The sequence below is a fragment of the Aethalodelphis obliquidens genome, unplaced genomic scaffold, assembly GCF_003676395.1.
Source record: "Aethalodelphis obliquidens isolate GAN/ISIS:26980383/991018 unplaced genomic scaffold, ASM367639v1 scaffold57, whole genome shotgun sequence".
Classification (NCBI taxonomy): Eukaryota; Metazoa; Chordata; class Mammalia; order Artiodactyla; family Delphinidae; genus Aethalodelphis; species Aethalodelphis obliquidens.
The window spans coordinates 5,276,724-5,294,294 of NW_020838001.1; positions in this window are offsets into that span (position 1 = coordinate 5,276,724).

Here is a 17,571-nt window from a genome sequence, read left to right on the forward strand (position 1 = left end):
CACAGAACTTGCCATCCCTGGAGGTGGATGGGGTCGGGGTGGGGATGGGGGAGGAGGAATTTGCTACAAGAGTTGGAAGTGATTTTCCAAAAGCACCATGACCGGCTCACAAATGCAATTCTATTTTCTTTTTCTTTGTAAAAAAATTTTTATTGGAGTATAGTTGATTTACAATGTTGTGTTAGTTTCAGGTATACAGCAAAATGAATCCGTTTATATATATACATATATATCTCCACTCTTTTTTAGATTCTTTTCCCATATAGGCCATTAAAGAATATTGAGTAGAGTTCCCTGTGCTGTACAGTAGGTCCTTATTAGTTATGTATTTTATATATAGTAGTGTGTATATGTCAATCCCAATCTCCCAATTTATCCATTCCCCCCTCTTACCCCGTGGAAACCACAAGTTTGTTTTCTACACCTGTAACTCTATTTCTGTTTTGTAGATAAGTTCATTTATACCTTTTTAGATTCCACATATAAGCAATATCATATGATATTTGTCTTTCTCTGTCTGACTTACTTCACTCTATGACAATCTCTAGATCCATCCATGTTGCTGTAAATGGCATTATTTCAGGGTTTTTTTAAATGGCTGAGTAATATTCCATTGTATATATGTCCCACATCTTCTTTATCCATTCCTTTGTTGATGGACATTTAAGCTGTTTCCAAGTCCTGGCTATTGTAAATAGTGCTGCAATGAACACTGGGGTGCATGTATCTTTTTGAATTATGGTTTTCTCCAGGTATATACCCAGGAGTGGGTTTGCTGGATCATATGGTAGCTCTATTTTTAGTGTCTTAAGGAACCTCCATACTGTTCTCCACAGTGGCTGCACCAATTTACATTCCCACCAACAGTGCAAGAGGGCTCCCTTTTCTCCACACCCTGCAATTCTGTTTTCTTACCCCAGCTTCTCTGCTCCTCTCAGAGTAAGCTTAGACAGGACTCCTCACCTGTGGGGCTTTAGCAGACAGCCAAGATTAGAGGCTTAGAGCAAGAAAAATAGTCTAGGGAGAAATCCAGGAGCATTTGGGCTGCAAATGACAGAAACCTAAAAGGGGAATCTATTTACTCATGCAACTGGGATATCAAGAGATAACTAGCTTCAGGAATGGCTGGATCCAGGGGCTCAAGCAGTATTTTCAGGCCTTTTCTCTCCATCTCTCTGAGAGACTCTTTCCAGATGGCTGCCAGCCACCCAAGACTTACAGCTTGTCAGCTTAGCAACCCCAGCAGAAAGAGAATTCTTCAAGCCAAACACAACAGGTAGAATGTCCCAGGGAGGATTCTGATTGGTTGAGCATGGATCCCATGCTGATCCTTGAACCAATCAGGGAGAATGGAGTGCTCTGATTGGCTAATGTGGAGTCAAATGTGCTCACCTCCATGGTGGGGGAGGTGAAGGCATCCTGGCTCTCACCGCCTGGCCCACGTTTTTTGACCCACTTGCACATTCTCTTTCCCACCCCAACCTGAGACCCTATGGCCTTTGCCTCCTTCAGCTGAATCTCCACCAGCTGCTGGAGAAGCGGCCCAGCTGGGAAAAGGCCACAAAACCCAGAGATCAGGGGTGTCAGACAGTGGGCGTGAGGGCCGGGCTGCCCTTTACCTGGGCTGCAGAGCCCCCGAAAGGCCTGGCATCTCCGCGGGGAGACAGACCCAGCTCCGCCCACTGGTGGGAGGCATGAGGGTGCAGGGACGCAGAGTCTGGGAAGGAGGGTGCGAGATTCTAAAGGGGAATCCGTTTCACTGTCCTATCTGTGTGACCCCCATCCCTCACTGCCCATTTAAAGTCTCTGAGCCTCAGCCATTTCATCTGCAGAATGGGCCGGGGAGGCGATTAAGGGCACACAGCTCAGGTGTGCGAGAGTGCTGGACGGTATGGGGGCCTCCGAAGGCTGGACCGCACGTGGGAAGAACTCAGTAAAGAATAAGTAGTTCAGTGGTTCCCCACTGGGGCCCATTCTACCCGCATCCTCCCATCCTGGGGACAAGTGGCATGTCTGGAGACTTGGTTGTCACGGGGCAGGGGAAGTAGTCTCCTGTTGCTCCTGTAACAAATTGCAGCACATGAGTGGTTTAAAACAACATAAACTTAGCATCTTCCAGTCCTGGAGGTCGGAAGTCCCACACGAGCTCAGCAGGCTAAAATCAAGGTGTGGGCAGAGCTGGTTCCTCCGGAGGTTCCGCGGAGAATTGCTCCCTTGCCTTTTCCAGCTTCCAGAGGCACCTGATTTCCCAGCTCGTGGCCCCTTCCTCTGTCCCCAGATTGAGCAGGATCACATCTTCCAATCTCCCCTCCACCCCCTCCTCTTTCCTCCCTCTTCTAAGAACCCTTGTGATTACTCTCCGCCTACCCCGCCAATCTAGGATAATCTCCCCTCAAATCCGTAATCACAACCACAAAGCCTGGTTCACTACGTAAGGTGACATACTCATAGCTTCTGGGGATCAGGGCTTGGACATCATTGTGGGGTGGGGGTGGGACTGTATTCCACCTCCCCCTCCTCTAGGCAGCACCGCCCCACAGCAAAGAGTTGTCAGGACCCCAATGTCAGCAGTGCCAGGTTGAGAAACCCTGCATCGGTGATGTTATTATTATTAATATCCTGGAGATAAAAGAATGAGTGGGGCTTAGCATTGCAGCCCTAGGTGTAACCTGAGCATAACCTCAGGTAAGTCCCATCACCCCTGAGCCTCAGTTTCCTCCTCCGTGAGATGGGCAGAGACAAGGACAGCACCCTCTCCATGGAGTTCCTCGGGAGGATGATAGGGTATCTCGCACAGTGATTCTCAGCCCTCAGAGCGTCTAACAAATGCTGAGTCCCGGTCCAGCCCAGATCGACTGATGACAGTCTCTGGGAGAGGGGCCTGGGAAGCAGTATTTTTTAAAGCTCCTCCATGATCCCGAGGAGACCCTTGGGGGCTGAGATGTCCCTGCCTGGCTCCAGGTGGACACACCCAGGGCACCAATGAACTACAGCTGTAGCTGGGACCCCAGAAACCCCCCACCCAGCACCACTTTCTGGCTGGTCTCTGTGGCAGGAGAGCATCTGTGGGGAGAGGAGCCCCAAGCCAGGTCCCAGCCAGGTCCCAGGTCCCAGGTCCCAGGCGACCTCAGCCTGAGAGCCAGCAGTGGAGGATTCGGGGCTCAGCCCGTCACGGCTTTGGTCCGAGCGCCACCTGCTGGCTGGATATAGCCCCTCACCAGGCAGGGCTTGTGAACTTCCAGGGTCCCAGTCTGGGGCCAGGCAGGATGGGACCATTCCCTCCCACCAAAGTGGCCAGACCTACGGCATTTCCCCTAGGATTCTGGGGCTCTGCGTTGCACCCTAAGCCTATGCACAGACCCCAGGTCAAGTCCCTGCACTGCTCTCCCTTCCCACGGATACCAGCCCCCCAAAGTCAGAAACCCAGTGCCCACAAGAGCTGATTTTCTTCCCTCAAGAGGAACCCCCCTGTAAGCTGGGACCCACCCCCAGAAGACCCCAGACCAGCTCCTGCAGGAGTCCCAGGGACCTTGCCTGCAGCCCTGAGCCCTGAGCCCTGACGTTTGTGGAACTCCCACTTGTACTAAGTCAATTCATCCTTCCATCCAGCCTGTGAAGAAAGGGATTCTCAACCCATTTCACAGGGTGAAAATACTGAGGCACAGAGAGGTTAAGCTACTTGCCTAAGGTCATACAGCCAGGGTTGAATCCAGGGGACAAAGTGGGATAAGATAACCCCTTTGGATGTAAAAGAAAACCTTCCTGCGTGGAAGACCCACATCATGTTTGGGCAACGCCTTGGTCTGGGAGGGCATATGGGGGTGGGGTCCCCCGTTGGTGAGTGGAACAGGACCCCATCTGAGCACAGTCAGGGGCCCTGTCCTCACGCAGGCCCACCACGCAGGTGGATGCCCCCGGGTCTCTGCGACAGTGTAGGGCTGAAGAGAACAAGCTCAGGGCCACCCCAGTTAGAAGTTCAGTCCCACCATTTCCTGCTGTGTGACCTTGGGCAGATATCTAGTCTGCCTGTGCCTCAGTTTCCACACGTGTAAAATGGGATAATCACAGCCCCTCCCTCTCAAGATGGTTTGCAGGATGAAATCAGTGTCTGGCTCATAGGAACCAGGAGTCCCTGTGTCAGTGCTGTTGGTAAGTGTGCCCTTCGCCACACGGCCTCCCGAGCTGCCCACATCTCAAAGGCCACCCCCCTGCCATGTTGCCCCCCCCCAGACCCCATCTTCCCTCTCTGACTCCCTAATTTTAATCTGACATCAGTTTGGATAGGACGGTCAGAAGCTGAACCGCCCCTAGTGAGCCCTGCTCAGGCCCAGCAGGCAGCGGCTTCTCCCTCTGGACTGTGACCTCAGCCGCCTGACCCACCAGCGCACACACAGCTCAGTGTCCGGGACAGAGGGGGGACCTCCCGACAGGGCAGCCCCCTCCCACCATCACACACACACACGTACACATGACACACACACATCACTCACACACACACGACACACACATCACTCACACACATGACACACACATCACTCACACACACATCACACACACATCACACACACATCACACACATCACTCACACACACCACTCACACACATGACACACACACCACTCACACACATGACACACACATCACTCACACATACACGACACACACATGACACACACATCACTCACACACACATAACACACACATGACACACATCACTCACACACATACACATCACACACAAACATCACTCACACACACACATCACTCACACATCACACATCACACACACACACACATCACACCTCGGGGCCACTGGGCAGCATCACCTCCTCCTGCCCAGTGAGGGGCAGCCAGGCCTGGGCCCCGTCAGGGCTCAGACTCTTAGCAGAGACTTGGCCCTGGAACCGTTGTGCAGTCTCCCTGAGCCTCGGTTCCCCCATCTGCAAAGCGGGGGGTTAACAGAGAATCCGTGGCAGTGCCTAGCACGCAGCGAGCGTGCCGTGGACATCCGTGGAAGTGGCTGCTGTCATCCCTGTGCTCACGGTTCCCCACAAGGCCACGGCCACAGTGACAGCAAACAGTGAGTGTAACCTGCTGTGACTTAATGACATCTGTCACTCAGGGGTAGGAGGTATCCGAGCCCTCTGCAGAGGAAGAGGACAGGCTGGGCCGTCCCAGGGTTTGCCCGACCCACAGCCCATGAATCTACATTTGAACACAGGCCTAGGAACTGTCCCTCCACACAGGCGGAGGCTGTTTAACACTCACAACAGCTCTACGAAATGGACAAACAGATTTTGCCCGTTGCACAGATGAGGAAACTGAGGCCCAGGAAAGCAAGATCAAATCCAGGTCTGACTGGCCCAGACCGGTCCCATTGTGCGTCAGGACCCTCCGACTCTGCGAGGAGCCTGGGGTGGGTCGTGGGGTAACTCAGAGCGCCGCTGGGAGGCTGGGTGGGCCTGGTCCCCAGAGCCATGAGGTTTGTATCCGAATGTGGATTTGTCAAAACCCCCTTCTCATCACAGAGCCGAGGGCTTTGAAGTTTCAATCTTCCTCAAGGGAAGCAACAACAAAACCAAAAAACTCTGGAAAGCTCACTTTGCTCCAATAAATCCAACCTACAGAGCTCAGCCAGCCTGAGTCCCGCCCTGGCCACACCCAGAGGGCGTGTGCAGCTGCTCGAGTTACGTTGTGAAAGAATCTTCAGCGACACGGAAAGAGATCCGGCATCTGGTGGCGCATAGGGACAATCCCAGCAGGCCCCAGAGCTCTGTGTGGGGTATGATGCACTTTTTGGGTTAAAAAATGTCTGGATGCATGGAAAAGGGATTGAAGGAAGTCGGTGTACATGTGAAGAAAGGCTCTCTCTGGCTGAAATCCCAGGTGGTCAGTTTCTTTTGACTTTGTCTGGGTCTTCGACTTTACCTGCAGGGCACGTGCATTAATTGCGTAACTATAAGCATCTGTCATAGACTCCTGGGCCCCCGGACACTGTGGGCCCTGACGCGGGCCATGGCCACGGCTCTGGCCACCAGGTGGCACCCCCGATCTTTTTTCTGCAAAATGAGCCCAAGTTTGGAATTAACTGAGCAGTGAGACAGGGGGTCATGGGATCCACTTCTCTGCCTCAGCTAAGCCGGGACGCCTAGGGTGAGGACTGATTCCTGAGGTCCAGAGCTCAGACTCTAAGATCTCCACCTCATCTCTGTGGACCCGCCACCCCCAAGCTGGGCAGTTCTTCTGCAGAGCCAGGGTGACAACCCTGCACGTGTATCCCGTCTGCCCAGAGGTGTGTGTCCTCAAGGTGACCTTCGGGTGCCTTTGTGTTCAGTTCCTGCAGGGGGCCCCATCTTCTCTGGCCCCTTCCCAACCCTCTCCGACCCCCTCATTCTTGTAGGTATCATATCCTAGGTGCGCCTAGAGCCCTAAGAGCTCTTGTCTCTCTCCGCCCGTCTCTCTGCATCCTTCTGTCTGATTTCCTCTCTCTGTCTCTGTGTCTCTGTCTCCCGCTCACCATCCCCTCCCACCACATGACATCTGATGGTCCAGCAAAGTCCATGTGTCCGCACAGGTGGCCTCCCAGCCCCCCACCTATGCGAATTCAGGCCAGCAGGTCTGGGTGGGGCCCCGGAATCTGCATTTCATGTAAATCTCATCAGACTCTTCTCTGCTGAAAACCGTCTGTGGTGAGCTCACTGCTCAGAATCCCTCCCAACCTGGGGTGGAGGACAGACCTGGCCCTGCCCGCCCCTTGGCTTCACCTCCTGATGTCCTCCTGTCTCCCTCCCTAGCCCCAATCTCACCAGCCTCGAATTTACTGCAATCCTCCTGCCTCAGGGACTTTGCACACACACTCCCTCTGGCTTCCTTTCTCTGTCTCTTCCGACTGGCTCATCTTCCAGGTCTTAGAGGGTCCCCTCTCCAGAGAGGCCCCCTCCCTGTCACCCAGGCCCTCTCTGTCACACCCACTGGGCAATTTCCATTTAAGCACCCAGAGCAATCGGCCATCGTTTTACTTCCCTGTTCCTTTCATTTCAGTCTCTCTCCCTGGACAACACTTTCACCCCCCCAGGGCAGAGATCTCGTCTGTCAGCTTGTCCGCTGTCCCCTCAGTTTCAAGAACTATGTCTGGCTTTCAAGTAGGGACACAATGTGTATGTATTTCATAAATGAATGAATGAACTCCTGCAGGTGACTGATGTCCAGTACAGCTGGAAACCTGGATGATTAGCCTACCCTTCAGGGCCTTTCAAGATATGGCCTCACCACTAGGCTTCACTCCCTACACCGCCTCCCTCATGGGCTCCCCAGACCTGATTACTCCAGTGTAGGGTCACCCTTTCCAGCCGCTGAGGCTTTGCCTGGGCAGCACCCTCCACCTGGATGCCCTCCTTCAACTCTGCCCACTAAACTCAACTGTTAAGGTCCCACCCAACCTCCAACTCCACCAGGAAGCCTTCCTGGGTTGTTCCCTAAGTCAATATTTATTTCTCTGTCCTATAAACTCCACCCCACACTTTATGGGTTTCTAGGGGTTCCGCCCAAGGCATTTGCTGTTTTCTCCAGGGGCAGCCCCACCCGGGGCCCGGCCTGTATCGACCATCCTCAGATCCCAGTGTGGACTCCATAGAAGTGCTGGTTCCGGAGCTCCCAACCAAGAGGTGTAGGGTGAGTGTGGCCCCGGGAATCAGCATTCAGCAGCCTCCTCCCTGGGAGCTGACGCGAGCTGTGGTTGGCTGGACTCGGTGACTCACGTCTTCAGGGGCCCAGAACCCAGAATAAGCAGCTCCTGCCCTCTGCCCCTTGCCAGGACCCAGGGCAGCAGGATAAACTGAGGCCTCCTTCTCCAGCTTGAGCCAAGGGCAGGGGCTTTGCCCCAGAGCTGCCCCGGCAGTTCAAACCCTCTCCCAGGCTGGGCAGCTGTGGGCAAGCACACAGCCTCTCTGTGACCGGTTTCCCCCCTGCACCAACCTCGCAGGCTGCTGTGTGGGTCCAGGGATCCCAGACACCTGATGAGCCCGGACAGGCCTGACACAGAGAAGCGAGAGCTGTTTGTTTATTGAAGAAGGGAAAGTCAGTCCAGAAGCAGAGCGGGCTCTTCCTCGCGGCCCCGTATGACGCTAAGGCAGAGAGGCGAGGGTGCTGGTGACCCTCCAAGGTGCTTCCCGCGCCTGTAACAGGGTCCCTCATCCATCCGACCTCCTCCCGGGATGGAAGAGAGGGACTCAGCAGCTGTTCCCTCCGCTGGACAGTGAGCTCCTGAAGACCACGGCCCCGTCACTGTGCGCGGTCCCACATGGTCCTGCCCCCTCCCACATCCCGGCCCATGTTCCCAGACGGCCCTGTGCCCTCGGGGAGCCCCTGTGTGGGGAGCCCCTGTGTGGGGAGCCCCTGTGTGGGGAGTCTGTGAGCCCCCGATGAAGCCATCACGGCGGGGCTGCACCTCGGATTCCTTGGGGGCCCCGGTCAGGCTCCAGGAAGATCGGGCGCCGTGGGAACCCCACAGTCTCTGCGCCCACTTCCCTTCGGGCTCCAGCCGCCGAGCACCCACACGCAGAGCCAGGCGTGTGGGGCTGAATCCCATGGCGGCTGGGACCTCGCTCCAGGCTGGGACCTCGCTACAGGCTGGGGTGGTCACGGAGACCCAGGGCTCACTCCCAGCGCTGACGTCGTGGCCGATGTCTCCGTCAGAGTCCCTGGCTTAAGCATTGATGTTTCTGGCTGATTCTGGCTTTGGACAGGGGACATCTAAGGGAACTGCCAGGGGCTGGACGTGGTGAAAACGGTCCAGAGATTTTCCACCTGAGGCGGGGGCCACCCCTCCCACTCCTAACCCAGCCTCTCCTTTGCTGGCATTCAAGGCCCAGACCAAGCCCCTCCTCTCTGCCCTCGGCCCCAAACCGCCATCCCAGCCCCCCACCTGCACCCCGACTGTGCCTCCACTCCTCTGCCCAACTGTGTCCCCGCTCCAGCCTGCCCTCCCCCTGTGAGGGATGGAGAAGGGTAGGGCTGAGCCATGCCTTCCCGGCCCTTCCAGCAGCTCTGAGGTTGTTCCACCTCCTCCTGGGTGAGACAGAAGTCCTCGGAGGAACAGGACCCGGCACCCTGGGTCTCGGCCCTCCCAACACCCCAGGAGCAGGCAAGGGCCTGGCCAGGGGGCTCTGGGCGTCCCCAACCCTGCGCATCACATCCCCCCCAGGACCCCGCAGATCTTCTCCCTTGAGAAGTCTCCCCGGGGATGGTCCCGACAACACTCACTCGTTAGAGCCCTCAAACCCACCAGAATCCCCACTTCCGAAGCCACTCTGGCTGGGACCGTCTTTCTAGGGACACTGCAGGACCAGGACTCTTCTAGGGACACTGCAGGAGCCTCCCCACTGCCCTCCCTTCTCACCCCTCCGCCCATTCTCCACGCAGCATCCGGGAGACTTGGGAAATGCCGCTCCGGTTCTGCTGCTCTCCCGCTGCAACCCTCCATGGCTCCCCATTGCCCCCTTGAACTTGGCCCTTGGGCCGGCCAGACCCTCCACCCCCTCCACCTCTTCTCCCTGCTCCCCGCCCCTCCCCCAGCTCAGCCCGCCACCCCCAGCTGCTGCATCTGGTTCCCCACGCGTGTCGGCCTCACCCTGGCCTCGGAGCCACCGGAAGAGGCCATTCCCTCTCACGGGACGCCCTTCCTCCTTCTTCACGTGGCTCAGCTTGGGCGTCCCTCTTCCGGGCAGGAGGTTCCTGTCACTGTCCCCACAGAGGTGCCGTCTTGGTGCCGCGGGGGGCCCTGGGATTGGCACTCAGCCGCGGGTCTCCATGGGAGACAGCTGTGTTGGGCTGACGTGGGCCTGGGGCGGCAGAGGCTGTGGGTGCTCCCAGACACAACAGAGTGCAGAGGGAGGTCCAGCTCCCTGCCCGGCCCTCGTGGGGCACATTCCACCCGCTGCTCGGGTCCCCTCGCGGCAGAGCCCTGCACTCTTCCCTCTGGCTGATGTGAGTGGGTCTTGGTCCTGCCCTCAGGATCTGTGTGAGTCCCCAGCGGCGCCTCCCACCGGACCACTTCATGGGGAACTGGCCACTGGCCGCGGGTTCCCAACGGGGAAGTGTCTCTCTCCATCTCCATCCCAGGCCTGTCCCACACCTGGCTCACAGGTGGCCGAGGGGCTCAGAGCTCACCTGCTCTACCGTTTCCCACGTGGGACCCTGGGTAGGGGGCTGACCCCGCTGAGCTTCAGCGGCACCCCCCTTCCCCCGTGTGGAGCTAAGGATAATTTTCCCACCCAGCGGGGCCGGTGTGAGCCAGGCAGATGTTGAGCGCCCAGAACCATGCCTGATGTGTAGTTAAAGCTTAATAAATGTGAACATTTCCTTTTCAGTCGCATCATCCTTTTACCAAGACTTTATTTTCATATTCATGTCCGCATCTGGAGTCTCCCGCCACCAGGTGCTCCTTCGGTGTTTAGTGAATAAGCAGTGGTCCCCAGGGCTCCAGGAAGACCCTGCCCCTCTTGATAGGCTGTGACGGGAAGGGGGCGTCTCTGGGGCTGCCCAGCTCCTGTGCACCAGACCCCGTTTCTCATCTGATCTCATCCCACCGCATCTTGGCTCTGGAAGGACCGTGAGGTGGTGTGACCCCAGCCACGGAAGCTCAGGCCTTCCCCACAGACCCCAAACCTCCCCCTTTCTCGGGTGCTCACAAAACACCCCACTGGAACGATCGTGGCCGGGCATGATGCCGGGGCCTGGAAAATCCATCCAGGCGGGCTCTCTGATGGACAGGGAATGCTTCACAGAGCCGGCTTGGGCCGGATCTCTGGCTGGAAACTCCTGAGCTCTCTGAGACATTGGTTTGGGTTCACTGCCCCCACTGCTCAGGACTTTGGTAACGAAAAACCAGGTCCTGCCAAGCCCTGTCCTGGTAGGGCAGGGGTCAGTGCAGGGGACACCGGCTGGACTTCCCCCCACCTGCCAGAGCTGGTGGCATCCAAGGAGGGAGGAGGGGGACTGGTGACCTCAAGTGCAGGAGGCAGCTCTGTCCTGGTTTGCTCCTTGACTGGTTTTGAACTTGGAGGCATTCCTGGGGAGGGGGCTGCTCACTCGCAGGCTCTGAGCCCAGGCACCCCGCAGGCCAGCTGGGGACTCATGCAGGGCAGCTCCCCCAGCCCAGCCCTCTGCCCTGGGCAGCCCTCCTCTGAGCTGCAGCTCTCCCCCTAGGGCCACAGCCCCAGCCCAGAACGCAGCCGTGCAGGGTCGGGATGGGCCAGGCCTGTTGTGTGCCAAGCTGGGCGAGGAGCGGTGTGAGAGTTGCCCCAATTCCTCCTCCCAGCAACCCCAGGGGTAGGACAGGGCGGTGGGGAGGAACCAGGGCAGACTGGGAGCCTCACTGGCTGGGCTCAACCCCAGCCATGGTTTTGTTCTCTGCAAAATGGGCACAGTAATCCAATTCAGAGAGCCGAGCTCAGAGTGGGTAGGCCACTGACCACGGGTCACACAGCTGGAGAGCAGTCTTGCAGGATTTGAGTCCATGACTCCCCCGGCCACCACTGGCAGCCCTGCCCCTCCTGCAGAGGCTGCCTGCACTACAGCCACCTCTAGGCATGTCACAGGGCGTCAGTGTAAAGGGTACTGACTTAGGGTGGAGCCAGCCTTTGCTGCCCATGAGGAGGAAGCAGTAGGGAAGTACTGTGTGGTTGGTAATTACTGGAGCTCTGCTCTTCGAGAGACTTGAGTTCAAATCCTGCCTCCCTGTGTGGCCTCAGGCAGGTCTAGTCTCCCTGGTCATACTGTCCCCATCCGTAATGAGGACGATAGCCCCTCTTAGTGGGGGGTGCTCAGAAAGCACCTCTGGGGCCACAGCCCCCAGAATCATCCTCACTTTCATCATTCATGTCCTTGAACTGATCCCTTGAAATGTCTGGGTTAGTGTCCAGGGTTAATATCCAGGGTTCAGCCCAGGGCTCAGGATGGTTGATCATAAATCACGCTTTCTGGCCTCAGTGTCCTCATCTGTTGAATGGGACTAATAGCAGTCTGCACTTCTCAAGCACTTAGAAGGCACCAGGCCCCGTGAGTACAGGTGTGGGGAGGGTGGCCCACACCTCCCCAGGCTGCTAAGAAGAGCACATGGGTCAGTCCTTCTAAGAGGCTGGAACACTCCTGGCACACAGAGAGTGCCGAGCGTGGCCGGCTTTGTCACTATTCCCGAGGTGAACCATATGCTTCGCTTAACTGCTCCCCAGCCCCGGCACCCCCGAGGATATGCCAGCATCCGTAGAGCCAGCCCAAGGGTCCAAGCCCACTGGGATAGGTGCCCTTCTCTCCTTCTTGCTGCTTCTTACTCCCTGTAGAATGTGGAGTGACACCAGGGATGCTGCAGGCTAAACCCCAGAAGCTTCCTTGGAAGACCAGGTCTGTTTCAGGTACTGGGTTAGGTAAGCAAGGGCAGAGCCACCCACATCAGGATAGCAGGATATAAGGAGGAATATCTGGGCTCATTAAGGGTTGTTTTTAATCACAGGGGTGTTTTCTGGGATGTAGACTTGAAGCCCTTGAGGACTAGAGTGGGCTCGTGGCTGCTGGCACTGTTGGGCATAGCCATTCTGCAGCTGCTTGGGAGAGAGGAGGGAGTTCCCCATCCCTGGAAGAAACCAAGCTGGGATGTGCGTCCCGTTGCCCGTGGTCCTGAGGTGGCTTGCCTGGGTGGGAGGGTGAACCAGACAGTTCCCTAAGGCAGCAGGTTGACAATGAGGGTGGGTGGGTAAGTGAGTTAAGACCTTGTCAAGCATTAGCACAGCGTCTGGCTCACAGCGCCTTCCATGTGCTGGTTATTCGTTAAAGGTCCCTTCCTGTCCTAAATTGCATGAGTCTGTGGCTTTGTGTATGTGCCCCAGTGCATAGCATGAAGAAGGGACACCAGGCGTGAAAATGCTGCAGGATTAAGGATTAAGTTAGAAACCAATTAAGGAGTGAGCGAGTCTAGAAGCATCTCTGAGCTCCGGCTGCCTGTGCGCTAGAACATCCGTGGAAACGTGACCAATTGGAGAAATTCATATTTATTAAAGCCCCTCTCAGAGAGAGCGTGTTTGTGATTGCAAGAAATCTCAGGACAGACTAACTGGTCTGGGGATGAAACCTCTTTTCCAAAGATGTGTTTGGACCATAGAAGCGCCCCTACAGCTCCTTCTAAGGAGGTGCAGTCATGCTGCAAAGGCCTCGTGTTCAGCGGAGCACGTTGGGGCTGGCGCAGACCTGCTCGGGCCAAAAATGGAGGCTAAACCCTGTCACCTTCTACACTCTGAACACAGGACACAGGCACGAGGGCATCCAAGGGGGAGGTGGCCTGGGGGCCTTCTGCCCTCTGTCTGTCCCAGAGTCAGTCCCAAACTGAGAAGCCTCTTTCAGGATGGAGAAAGATGGGAGACAAACAGGTTCCTTATGGCAGCAAGAAGGTGTGTCTCCTCCTTCCAGAAGAAACCACAAGGTGGACCGTTCAGTCCCCTTTGCTTGAGATGCACCCCAGCTGCCCTAGAGGAGAGAAGAGGCCCCTGATGCGCCCCCAACCTGCTCCCAGGGAGTCATTGCTCAACGATGACCTTGTACGATGACCCCTGGGCCGGCCCACCAGAGCATGTGCTCCATGGGGACAGGGCCACATCTGTCCGGTTCTCCATTGTGTCTTCACATGTGCAAAGTTCCTGCACGTGGTGGGTGCTCAATTAATATGCGCTGGATCAGATTACATACAATCAAAGCCTCTTCCAGAGATAAGCATCTGTTTTCATTCTCTACTTGCCATTCCTGAGCTCCTACGTTCAGTGAACCCATATGTCCCTCCCCAGCCTGACAGGCTTCTCCCCAGCCCATCCCCAGGTATCTTCTCCTGAGCTCAGGGAGCCGGCTGGCCAGCTGGTCCCCAAACACGGTCCTTCCCACCTCTGCTCCTTCCTCTGCCATCGGTCTGTCCTCACAGCTCTGCACTTCATTCCAGATTTCTGTAAGTCCTAAACACGTTCCTTTCTCCCCACCTCTCCATCTTGCGCGAGCGTCCTCGGGCCATATCAAACATCGGTTTCCTGAGCATCTGAATACCACATGCAAACAATGGAATTATTTTTCAACGCTTTTTAAAGTGATCATCTGGTTTTTAAGTTGGTTCTAGTGTGGGGATAGCTCTGCTCTCCGACGTGGAAATTCACGGTGAGCCCACTGGTGTCCCAGCCAAAGCCCTCCTCGTACCTTGGTACTGCCAGGGTGTGGCCATCCTTGGAGGGCTCCATGTTTGGCTGGACAACCATTCTTTTAAAGCTTTGAATGCAATTGTGGAACACAGCTATTGGTTTTTTTCTTTCCTGAGTGGGGCACAGCCAGGTTCACCCCCGGTGTCCTCCACCCTGGCACCTATGCCCACGCCCTAGCTGAAGCCAGAAACCTAGGGGGCATCCTTGACGCTTCTTGTCCGCGCCCCCCACCAGCCCATCCATCTCCAGGTCTGTGGCTCAGCCCTAAATGTAGCCTGACTCTCACAGGTTCTTTCCACCCTCCTCTCTCCCCTGAAGACTCTCCCTAGGATGGAAAGCCCTCTGCTGCTTCCCACCTTTCTCCCACATGGCAGCCAGAGGAAGATTTTCAAACTGTATGTCAGGTCACATCTACACCGCTGTCTACGCTGGTGGCTCTCAGACGTGAGTGAGTGTGGGCCAGAGTCTCCTGGAGGGAGATCCTGGGCCCACCCCGAGTTGCTGATTCAGCAGATCAGGAGTGGGGCTCCCAAGTCAGCCTCGGTAATGAGTTCCCGAGGGCCACTCTGCTGCTGCGGGTGCCGAGAGACCCCAGGAGGAGAACGGTGGTCTGCTCGGGGCCTTATCCTGCCTCCAAACCGAAATCAGAACCACGTGTCAACTACGCCACAGGGTAGGGTGTTAACACACGCACTGTCTGGTTTCAAGTCCTGGCTCTGCCGCTTCCTGTGTGTCCTTGATCAAACGACTTAACCTCTCTGTGCTTCGGTTCAGTTTTCTTCTCTGCAAAATGGGAGCAATAACAGTATCTTCTTTCCAGGGTTGTTGTGAGGAAGGAAAGAGCTCATACTGTGTCTGGGTCGGGTTCTCCCAAGGGCAGACTGGAGACGAAGATGAGAGTGATCCCGGAAGCCCTGAGGGAGGGGTGGGGAAGGGACACCCGGAAGTGGGAGGCAGGCAGTGTAGGGGCCTGGACAGGGTGGGTTATCCCCATGGGCAGCTTGGACCCGGCCCTTCAGGGGAGCCCTGGGAGCCAGTGCAGGACATGCCATTGGTAACCTTGAGATCGAGGCTGCTCCCTCTGGGAGGTGAGGGAGATGGGGTGTTTATCCAACAACGGGGAGCAGCCGCAAGTTGACAGCTGCCCCCAGTGTGGGTGTGAGGTAGTGTAAGCAGCCTGCCCCACAGCTGGAAGAGCAGCTCCAGTGGTCCCAGAAAGCCCCCCGCCCAGTGAGTCATGCTCACCACTGGGAGAGAGCCAGGGGCACGTGGGGACCTCCCGAAAATCCCAGCAAGGCAGGCAGAGCACTGCGGAAGAGCTGGTGGAGCTCCAGCTCCTTTCCTAGCTCCCCCCATGACCTGAGCCCCATCCGAATCGCCTTCAAGGCTGGCTGGCCCATGCCAGCCCCCCGGCCGGTTTCCTGCTCCCTGACACTCCTGAGAGCCCTTGTGCTGGCTGTGCACTCCCGAGAACCCTTGCGCTGGCTGTGTCCTCTGCCCAGAGCATCATTCCCAGCTCTCACAGGCCTCTCTTCCCACTTCCTCGTGTGTCAACGCCATCCCTGCTCAGGGAGCGCTTTCCTGTCTCTCCTGTGAAGCCAGCCCCACCGGCCCTCTGAATTCCTCCTCCCCTTGCGCTCCCAGCCTAGCACACCTACTCCAGAATCTCCTCGTCCAGTTCCCTGCTTACTGGTTCACAGTCTGTCTCCCCCAGCTAGTCTATTTCACCCTGGATTCCAGAAGCAGTCGTGTTTACCATCCTGCCTCCAGACTCCAGCAAACACAGAATGGCCTTCACTGAACAAGTGAACGAATGAATGAATGAATGACTAGAAGTACCTGGCTGAGAGTCAGAGAACCAGCAATGTCGTCTAAGGAACATGCGTTCCTGAGCTGGCACTGCAAGGCTTGAATCCCAGCCCATTTCTCCCTCCTGCATCTTTCCTCTGACCCTCTTGCTTCACTTTTCTTGTGGGACCACCAACACCCCTCCCACCTTGGCAGCTGGGAGCACTGACCTTGACAGTCTAGGTGGGACTCCTTCTAGCTGAAGGGACCCATGAGCCCCATAGGTCTGAGAACAACCTGGACAACCTGGACAGAATGAACAACATCTTCTTCCTCCTCCATCCTAGGCACTCCCAAAAGCCCAGAACGTGGGTTAGGATTCAGTGTGGCACATAGAACCAAGAAACCAAGGTAAGAGTAACTTAAATGCAACAGATTATTTACCCTCATGTAGAAGAGGCTCAGAGGAAGAACGTCTGGAGTGGGTAAGGTCACTCGCAGCAGTCAGCAAAGCCCAGGTCCTTTCTGCCTTGTTGCCCCTCCATCCTCAACACAGAGCTCCTACTTCATAGTCCAAGATGGCTGCTTGTGCTCCAGCCATCGTGTCTGCATTCTAGCCATCAGTTAAAAGAAAGAGGTGAGGAAGACCTTGCTCGCTCCTGATACAAACACCTCCCAGAATGCCACACGTAAGACTTCCACTTATAACTCATTGGCCAGCGCTTGGCTACACAAGAAAGGGCCCAGCTGTTCTGCCATTCTGTTATTCTTTGATTCATCTAGTATGTGCTGATGAAACAGCAGGGGACAACACGAAGAAAGCCCTGCTTGCTGACTGATGGGACCCACGTTCCAGAGCAGGGGGACAGAAGAGAATCAGGCCAACACACGCATGAACTGGTGGCTCTGGGCAAAGCCCTACGAAGAGAATGGGGACTGGGGAGAGAGGAGGTGAAAGAGAAAGAGCAGTGGGGAGAGAGCGGGTGAAAACCTGCCCGAGCCGAGGGACACAGAGTGAGCCTTCCTGGGGAGGAGACATTTGGATGGAGCTACTGACCATTCCAAGAAGCAGGAGATGGCTTACATGCCTCCGCTCAGCCACGTGCCCGCTGTGCACCCCTGGGCAAGTCCCAGTACCTCTCTGAGCCCGTTTTCTGTCCTCTGCAAAGTGAACGGTAGCCACTCTCTCACTGGTTAGTGGGGTGGAATCTTATTCGCACGTTGGGGGTCTCCGTGAAGAAATGGAGGCTTACGGAGACTGAAGAACCTGGCTCTAGACCAGTAGTTCTCAGATGGGTAGGAGGGTGGATTTTGCACCCCAGGGGACATGTGTCAATGTCTGGAGACGTTTCTGATGGTCACGACGGGGGAGGGGGCTGCTGCGAATGGCATTCAGTGGATGGAGGCCAGGGATGCTGCCAGAAACGTCCTGCAATGCCCAGAAGAGTCCCCAGGACAGAGAATCATAGACCCCACAAGTCAACAGTGCCGAGCCCGAGAAACCCCGCCCTCTGCAGTCGCCCAGCTGGAAGGAGCAGAGTCAGGGTCTAAAGGCA